The 8442-nt window shown below is 45.2% G+C and overlaps 1 long non-coding RNA gene across 2 annotated transcripts; it reads right to left on the reverse strand.

Moving 5' to 3' along the window:
- Positions 1-2199: 2199 nt before the first annotated feature.
- LOC148138522 (uncharacterized) lies at positions 2200-7251 on the reverse strand. 2 transcript variants are annotated; one of them, XR_015753989.1, is made up of 3 exons: positions 7136-7251; positions 6135-6212; positions 2200-2299 (listed from the first exon to the last, which is right to left on the reverse strand). It is a non-coding gene; the product is annotated as an uncharacterized LOC148138522 (long non-coding RNA). The 2 variants fall into 2 exon arrangements; XR_015753988.1 differs by lacking the exon at positions 2200-2299 and adding an exon at positions 3168-3270.
- Positions 7252-8442: the final 1191 nt, after the last annotated feature.

The raw sequence follows: 8442 nt of genomic DNA on the forward strand, positions 1-8442 counted from the left end.
AGGAGCCCTTAATCAGGAATGAGGCTGGGAGCCTCGGGTGTAGAGAGATAAAATCGGGGTGGGGGGAAGCAGTAATGCAGCTGAGAGTGCAATAGATGGCTGGAAGTGGGGCTGATGATGATAGGTCAGAGAGGACGGTGTAGCAGATAGGTGGGAATGAAGATTGACAGGAGAGATATGACTTATAGATTAGATTAGATTAGATTACAGTGTGGAAACAGGCCCTTCGGCCCAACAAGTCCACACCGACCCGCCGAAGCGAAACCCACCCATACCCCTACATTTACCCCTTACCTAACACTACAGGCAATTTAGTATGGCCAATTCACCTGACCCTGCACATCTTTGGATGGTGGGAGGAAACCGGAGCACCCGGAGGAAACCCACGCAGACACGGGGAGAACGTGCAAACTCCACACAGTCAGTCGCCTGAGGCGGGAATTGAACCCGGGTCTCTGACGCTGTGAGGCAGCAGTGCTAACCACTGTGCCACCGTGCCGCCCACTTATGGACGGTTCTGAGCTGTAAGATCGGAACTGGGGTAAAATGCGGGATGGGAAATGAGGAAAATGGTGAAGTCCACATCAATGCCCTGGCGTTGAAGGTTCCCGAGGCTGAAGATGAGGGGTTGTTCCTTCAGGCGTGGAGCCGTGAGGGAGTGGCAATAGAGGTGTCCCAGGGCCTGTAGGTGGGAAGGAGAGTTGAAATATTTGACCAGGAGGCGGTGCAGTTGATTTGTGCGGGTGTCCCGGCGAAGATCTCTGAAGCGCTCTGCCAGAAGGCGTCCAGTCTCCCCAGTGTAGAGGTGACCGCATTGTGAGCAACGGATACAGCAAATGACATGTGTGGAAGCTCTGGTGAAATGTTGATGGGTATGGAAGGTTTCTTGGGGTCTTGGGCGGAGGTGAGGGGGTAGGAGTGGGCGCAGGTTTTACAATTCCTACAGCGGTAGGGGAAGGTGCCTGGAGGGGAGAGCGGTTTTTTTTACAAAGCGTGAAGCTAACTTGGTGGTCGTGGAGGAAACGGTCTTTGCGGAAAGCAGATAGTGGAGTGGAGGGAAATACATCACTGGTGATGGGCTTCATTTGTAGATGGCAGAAATGTCGGTAGATGTTGCAATTTATGCAGAGGTTGGAGAGGGGTCGCAGTAAAACAATTGTGCAGGATTGCACGGGCAGGAAGGGGAGTGTAATAGTGAGATGACGAGGCAAGAATACTGCCAGTTTCTGGCCATTCACTATCGAAAGAGATATTGCTTTAGATCCTGTTCCATTGCCAATACGCTGTCGAGGGAGGGAGGAGCAGCAACGGTCAATCAAGATCGATGATCATGTTAGTTTCTGCTGGATGGGGGAAAGGGAAGAAGTGTCGAAAGACATGATCCAAATGTACGGAAGCCTTGAGGTTATAAAGACCCTACTGTGTGGATCAGGGAGAAGGTGAACAGCCAATACTCAAGGGGTACATTCAGACCAACAAAGTGTGTATAACATCAGGGACATGGCTCTCAAAGCAGACGGTTTGGTATCAGGCAGCAAGCACAGCAGTTGCATCCCAAAAGCAGTGATGTCAGGATGACTCAGGATTATTACTTCTCATTTCCCATCCAAAGCATTCTCCTAAATGTATTCAAGTGAACGTGCCTTCCCAACATTTCCAGTCACAACATTCCACCACGTAACTACTGGCTGGATGAGAAAGTTATTCTCTCAACGACATCCGTTGACAATAATTGTAAAACTGAGCCATCTCACGCATTGGCCTTTTAAAGAAAGGTAGACAATGTTTTAATGGCTATTTTGTGCTAAGAATTCATAGTCTTCAAATCCTCTATCTAAACCTCTCTTGCCTTCCGCTCTCCCCTCCAAATTTAGTACTCCCATTTTAAAAACTCGCTTTCGAAGCGATCTGTGAACCACCCACTGCACTCTCTCCAACACATTTCCAACAACGTGCTGCCCAGAACTGTACACAGGACACCCAGAAGGACGGATTCGTGTGGACGGTAAGGGCGAGGCAATAATCTAGTTTGATAACCAACCTGCACACAACGGTAGTGATTGTGATGTGCGAGTGATTACTGACAAACTTTAAAGGCAGGCAAAAGAACATAAATAAAATTTTACAGCAGGCAGAAAAACTGAACTATTCGTGCTGTTCCTCAATGAGAGTTCGAAGCAAATATATAATCACTTTTTATTCTGCTTCAATGTCGTTGTGATACCTTGCCGTGGAAGTGCATTTTTAATTTTGCAGAATGTTGTTCGATCCAGCCATGCCACACATAAAAGCAAGCTTTCTGAAAGACGGAGGAATGGACAAAATGCAGACATGTCAGGAAAATGCAGAATTGATTTGAGAGACATAAGCCATCCGTAAAACGTTATGGTGTTGACGACACTGTAAAGGTAAGACGGGGCTGGGAGGTGCCATAACGTAGGAGAAATAAGCACTCTAAATGACGCAAAGAGATCGAAAGGTCAAGTCAGCTGGGAGTTTGAAGCAATTCACCCACTCATCTGCACATGTGGTATCGACGTCATCGGGCACTATTTTCACCATTGGTTACCAATTTGCGTGAACATTTAACCAGCGTCTTACCCTTCAGGTGAACACGCTGGAATCACGGTGACAAGGTTGAGATGATGCACAGTTTTATCCCTGAGTTATTATGGGGTGAATGCAGTGCCAAAAATTGAGGAGGGATCCGAATAAAGTGCAGACAATTAGTCAGTCTGGTCATAACCTCAGTGAATATCAGTCATCACAGGTTTGAGTTCGAGGACCATGGAAGGGAATGGTGCTTTTCTGGGGTCTCGGGTGATGGGCAACTTGGCAGGAAGGCACAATAAGTGGGAGAGGGTGAAGGAGGTCTCTATTCTTGTCTCGTATTGCTGAAAGGTCAAGCTCAATGAATAGAGAATTGTTCAAAGGGTCCCAGAGGTATATAGCATCGAAACAGATGCTTTGGCCCCTCGTGTACATGCGAACATTGTTTACGAAATGGAAGCAATTCACTTTGCCTGCAGTTTTCCCATATCATTTTATTTTAAAGGCATATGTTTTGTTGATTGGAAACGGTTAAATTTCCCTGTCAGGCTGCGGCCCATAAATATTCCATATTCGACAAAACGACTGGCAGTGAATTTGTGCAAACTTCCCTCACACTGGATGGGTTTTCTATGGACGAAACCCAGGAGGAAAGTCACCATTTTCACCGATACATCCACCTATACGTCTACAGAGCAGCCAAGGACAGAATTGCAGTTCCTGTAAGCAAATCTACAAAGGTGACATTAATGGAAGCACAACTCTCTCGTCAACCACACCGAGCAAGCACCACGCTGTTTTCCTGGATGTGAGCAACAATCTATTCACACCTGCCAGCACCCGGCCCATATGCCCCCCAAGCCCTTCCTATTCATGTACCATGGAAATGCCTCTAAAATGATGCAATTGCACCAGCCTCCACACTTCTTCTGGCAGCACATTCCATACACATACCAATGCTCTTACCGTCCACCCGATCTAATCCTCTGATTACCTTATACGTTTCAATAAGTCGCCTCTCAAACTTTTTCTCTCTGACGAAAACAGCCTCAAATCCTTCAAGCTTTCCCAGTAAGACCTTCCCTCCATACCAGGCAGCATCCTGTTAAATGTCCTCTGAACCCTCTCTGTAACTTCCACATCCATCTTCTAACCAGAACTGTCAGCAATTCTGCAATTTGCAGCCTCACCAGAGGTAAGTACACATGCAGCATCACATCATGGCTGTGAAATGCAGTCCCTCTCATAATAAAAGCTACCACACCGTATGCCTTCTGAGCTACCCCCTTACCTGGGTGGCTACGCCCATGGGCAAACGTTCATGGAAACTGTGATCCCTCTACTCATCTACACTACCAAGCATCGTACCATTAGCACAGTTACCTGCATTTGTGTTACTTCATCCGTCAGCACTATGCACAACTCTAACGACCACAGGGTCTTCCACAACTTTACTAACTCATGATACTATGCCCTCATTGAGGTCATTCATGAAAAAAATGAAAATCAACTGTTGCTGCAAAGCAGATCATTGCCGTGCACACGAGTCGCTGAACTCCAGGATGAACATTTCCCATGAACCCCATTCTGTGTCTCTTGCAGCTAGCCAATTTCTGATTCAAACTGCCCGATCACCCTCAAAGCCTCGCCCCTGCATTTTATGCAATAGCCACGGTAGCGAATTTGCCAAACGCCTTTCTGAAATCCATATCCACCACATCAGTCGCCTTACCATCATCCACCTTTTCGGTCACTTGCTCAAAGAACCCAATAAGTTTGGTGAGGCACGACCTACACTTCACAAAATCGTATTGCCTATCTCTTATCAATTTATTCATTTCTCGATGATTGTAAATAATATCTCTTACAATCCTTTCCAAGACTACCCACAGCCGAAATAAGGCGCACTGCTCTATAATTGCTATGGTTGTCTCTATTACCCTTCTTGAACAAGGGAACAACATTTGCAATCCTCCAATCTTCTGGCACTAATTCTACAGACAATGACGACATAAAGATCAACGTCAACGGCTCTGCACTCTCCTTCCTGGCTTCCCAGGGAATCCTGGGATCAATCTCATTCGGTCCGGCGGACATACTGGTTTTCTCAGTGTCTAAAATTGCTAACACCTCCTCCTTGAGAACCTCAATCCCTTTTTGTCTATTAGCCTGTATCGCAGTTTCCTCCATGACAACATGTTTCCTGAAGAGACATATTCATTTAGCTCTTCGCCAATCTCCTTTGACTCCACCCACAACTTCCAACTACTATCCTTGATTGACCCTAATCTTATTCTCGCCATTCTTTAAACCGATATACGTATAGACAACCGTACACTTTTCCTTTCTCGAATCTGCCAACGACATCTCATGTCCCCTCTTGGCTCTTCTTACTTTTCTGATTCGGTATTTCCTTGCTAACATTTAACTCTCAAGCGCTGGAACTGTGCCTTCACGTCTCATTCTAAAATAAAATTTGTCATTCCTCTGGACAACATCTTCAACTCCTTTAAAAAGCATGGCTCCCTCTCTGTACAGCTTCCTCCCTGATGTAATGTTCTTAGGTAATAACATATTTATCCTTCGATCGACTTGTCTAGTTTAATTAGAAGCCTCGCTCAATTTCATCTCCAATTTAATAAGGAAGACTAGCGATTGGTCTTTAATGATTCCTCTTCCATTTGGTGTAACACTAACTCTTCATATCCACGAGTAAAACATAGGAACAGGAGAAGACCATTCAAATCCTGGAACCTCTCTCACCTTTCCACAGTATCATTTGATGCCAAGCAGCACATGTCTGCACGTAGGCCTCCTTTAACGAGAAACATCTCTGATATTTCAATCTGAAAATTTATGGAGCGTCTACTGTGGTTTGTGCAAGTCAATTCTATAACATCTACACACCCTTCTTTCCTGTTTGTGTGCGTGTCTGTGTTAGTGCGAGTGAGTGTGTATGTACTGGTGCTTCTCTGTGTGTATATGGCATGCGTGAGTGTCCATTGTCGTGTGAGTGTGTGTGTGATTGAGAGTGTAAGTATGAAACTGCATGTCGGTTGGATTCAGAGTGCGTGCACGAATGAGTTGTGTATGAGTGTGCAAGAGTGAGTTGTGTGTGTCTGCGAGTGTGTGTATCTGAGTGCGCGTGAGAAAGCGTGGGTTTAAGGAGAGGACGTGAGAGCGCGCGTATGTGACAGAGGGAATATGTATGTGCGGATGTGTTTGTGTGTGTGTGTAGGGGAGTTGTGGTTGGGGGTATTCTTTACGATAAGGGACAGCGCCAAACTCTCAGGCTCTGCCTCAGCAGGAAACTGCAATGGAATGACTGAACTTCTCGTGCACACTCTGTGACTGATACAGAGGTTGAGAAGAGAAAGTTCCTAAAAGTGAAGGAGCAGAGAGCAGTCGGCACAATTTGGCCCACTGACTCTCTGCATTCCCTAAATTGAAATGCGAGATCACCTTCTCTCTCTCTCGCTCGCTCGCTCTTTCTCTGACGTACACAGAGCGGTGAAATAGGAGGACTGCAATTGCTAGCCATCAGCGTCAAATAGCGTGATGAATGACCACTCTATGATACTCACCCCACACAGATCGTAAGTGCCCGGAATCTTCACGGCTTTAGTGATCAACCTCATGTGCTCTTTGACAAAATCCATGCACTGTCAGAAAAAGATGTGGACAAGAGAGAAAAGTGTTCAGCTGATTACATGCAGATGCATTTGAATATTCGAATTGTACCTGTCTCCACCACTTCCACGACTAGTTCGCTGCACACGCCCCGCCCTTTGTATGAAAAGGTTACCCCTCTCTTCTCATTTAAGTCTTTTGCCACTCACCTTAACATTACTCTGGCTGATTTTTAGACCATCCAACTGACAGAGATGACAACGGCAATTTGCCTCATCTCTGCGCCGTATGATTTACTACATTTCTTTATGGTACCCACTCATCCTCTTAAACTCCAGGAAATAAACTTCCCAAACTTCCCAGCCTCATACACACACTCGCAGACACACACAACTCACTCTTGCACACTCATACACAACTCATTCGTTATAACTCATAGCTTCCAGTCCCGGTAACAGCCTTGTAAATCTTTCCTTGCTCCTTTTCAAAACTAATATTATACTTCCTGCAGCAGAGTGAGCAGAATAATGCACAGTTCACGAAAAGTGGTCTCACCAAACTCTCATTCAGCTCTAACATGACATCTTATCTCCTGCGTTCAATGCTCTGACTGATGTAGGGACGTGGCACGAAAAAGACAATTTCATCACCTTGTCGACCTTTGACGTCACTTCAAGTAAATATATACCTGTACCCCTTGGTCTCTCTGTTCGACAACATTCCCCAGGCACGAGCACAAACTGTGTAAGTCCACTCTGTATTGTCTTGCCAACGCCTCACGTCACAATCTGTTTAGCGTTTGCTCATTATCAATCCCTCCATACAAAAGGATCATCCTGGTGTACCTTCCCTGAAATGCCTTCAAGGAAACGATATATTTCCTTAAATAAGCACATTTCCCTCCAGTTATGTTTTTTTTCCCAGCACCTTCCATCTCATTCTTACTGAAACTCACCACCAAATTGGACTCATGAGGCAGCGAGTTGCAGACTTCCTGCTGCAGTGTTTTCATGTCTACACCTTCCTTCCATTGCGACTGGAGCTTAAGGGAGATGTTCTCACACAGGTGACATGACTTTGGGGCCCAAACTAAAATTCAGAGACATGGGAGAGATTCTGAGTAAATAGGGAATGTTTCCCTGAAGACAATGAATGAACCAGTTTTAATATTTTAGTTGAGTGTGGAGTTGGGTCGACGGACAATTTTTTTAAAAAGAGATTCAGACGAAAGAGCACAAAAGTGATTCTCTCGCTTTTTATCTTCGGGAGTGCGCGCAATTTCAAGATACGTGGAGAAGATACAGTGAAATTGCTCTGGAAACTCAGCAACTCTGGAAGCAGCTGTGGAGTCAGAGAATGTACGGTCAATGTTTCGTGTCCGCTGTAACCCTCTTCAGAACACATTTCATCTTGCACAGAGCAATCGTGTCATTTACAAACATTTCCAATAACTCTTCCATCAAGACATGCATCAATGAGCGTTGGTCCTGACTGGTTAATCAGATTAACCGAATTGAGGCTGATGGAAAAAGAACTGCGTTGAGAACACTGGCAACACTGGGCAGCAAGGTCCTTCATAAAGATTTCAGAAGTAGTTTTCGCCTTTATCTCTCTCTCTCTCTCCCTCTCTTCCGAGCTAACTTTAAAGGTAAGCTCAGAGGTGGAAGAATTACAGATTTTCTTGTTGACTGTACAGAAGTGAGTTGGAGGATCCAGAAGGATAGAACAATCCAGGATTGCATAGAGGTGTAATATCATTCCCCTTAGTTACCATCTGAATAATGACAATGTCTTGTGGTGATTTTTCAGTATGGGACACTCAGACCAGAATGGTCAGGATTCTTTGTGCTATTTGAACTGATGAGTTTCTTGTCTCTCCTGCATAAGGACACAAATGGCCACAGGAGCTGTGGCTGCCCGGGACTCAACAGATTCTGGACTGGAAAATGCTTCCTCAGAGACTATTCAGGTCATAATGAGAATTTGCTTTACTGAAATGCTGTTGGTAAAACCGCGCCATAAAGGGATATATTATCTCTCCCAGATGTGGAATCAGGATAGCTGTTAGGCACAGTTCTCATTACCACGTATGTCGAAAGAAATACAAGAGTGCTTGTCACTATTGACTGCATTGTCGACAGTTTTGACAAGGATTCAGATCAATGACATTTGTGTCAGTTATGAACTATTAACTCAGCTTTCTGTCTCTGCGGATGATACGAGACTAGCTGACTTTATAAAACAGTTTTGGTTCTTATTAAT

Source organism: Chiloscyllium plagiosum, unplaced genomic scaffold, assembly GCF_037043375.1.
Source record: "Chiloscyllium plagiosum isolate Xiang-an unplaced genomic scaffold, Cpla_swu_hap1 HiC_scaffold_40, whole genome shotgun sequence".
Lineage (NCBI taxonomy): Eukaryota > Metazoa > Chordata > Chondrichthyes > Orectolobiformes > Hemiscylliidae > Chiloscyllium > Chiloscyllium plagiosum.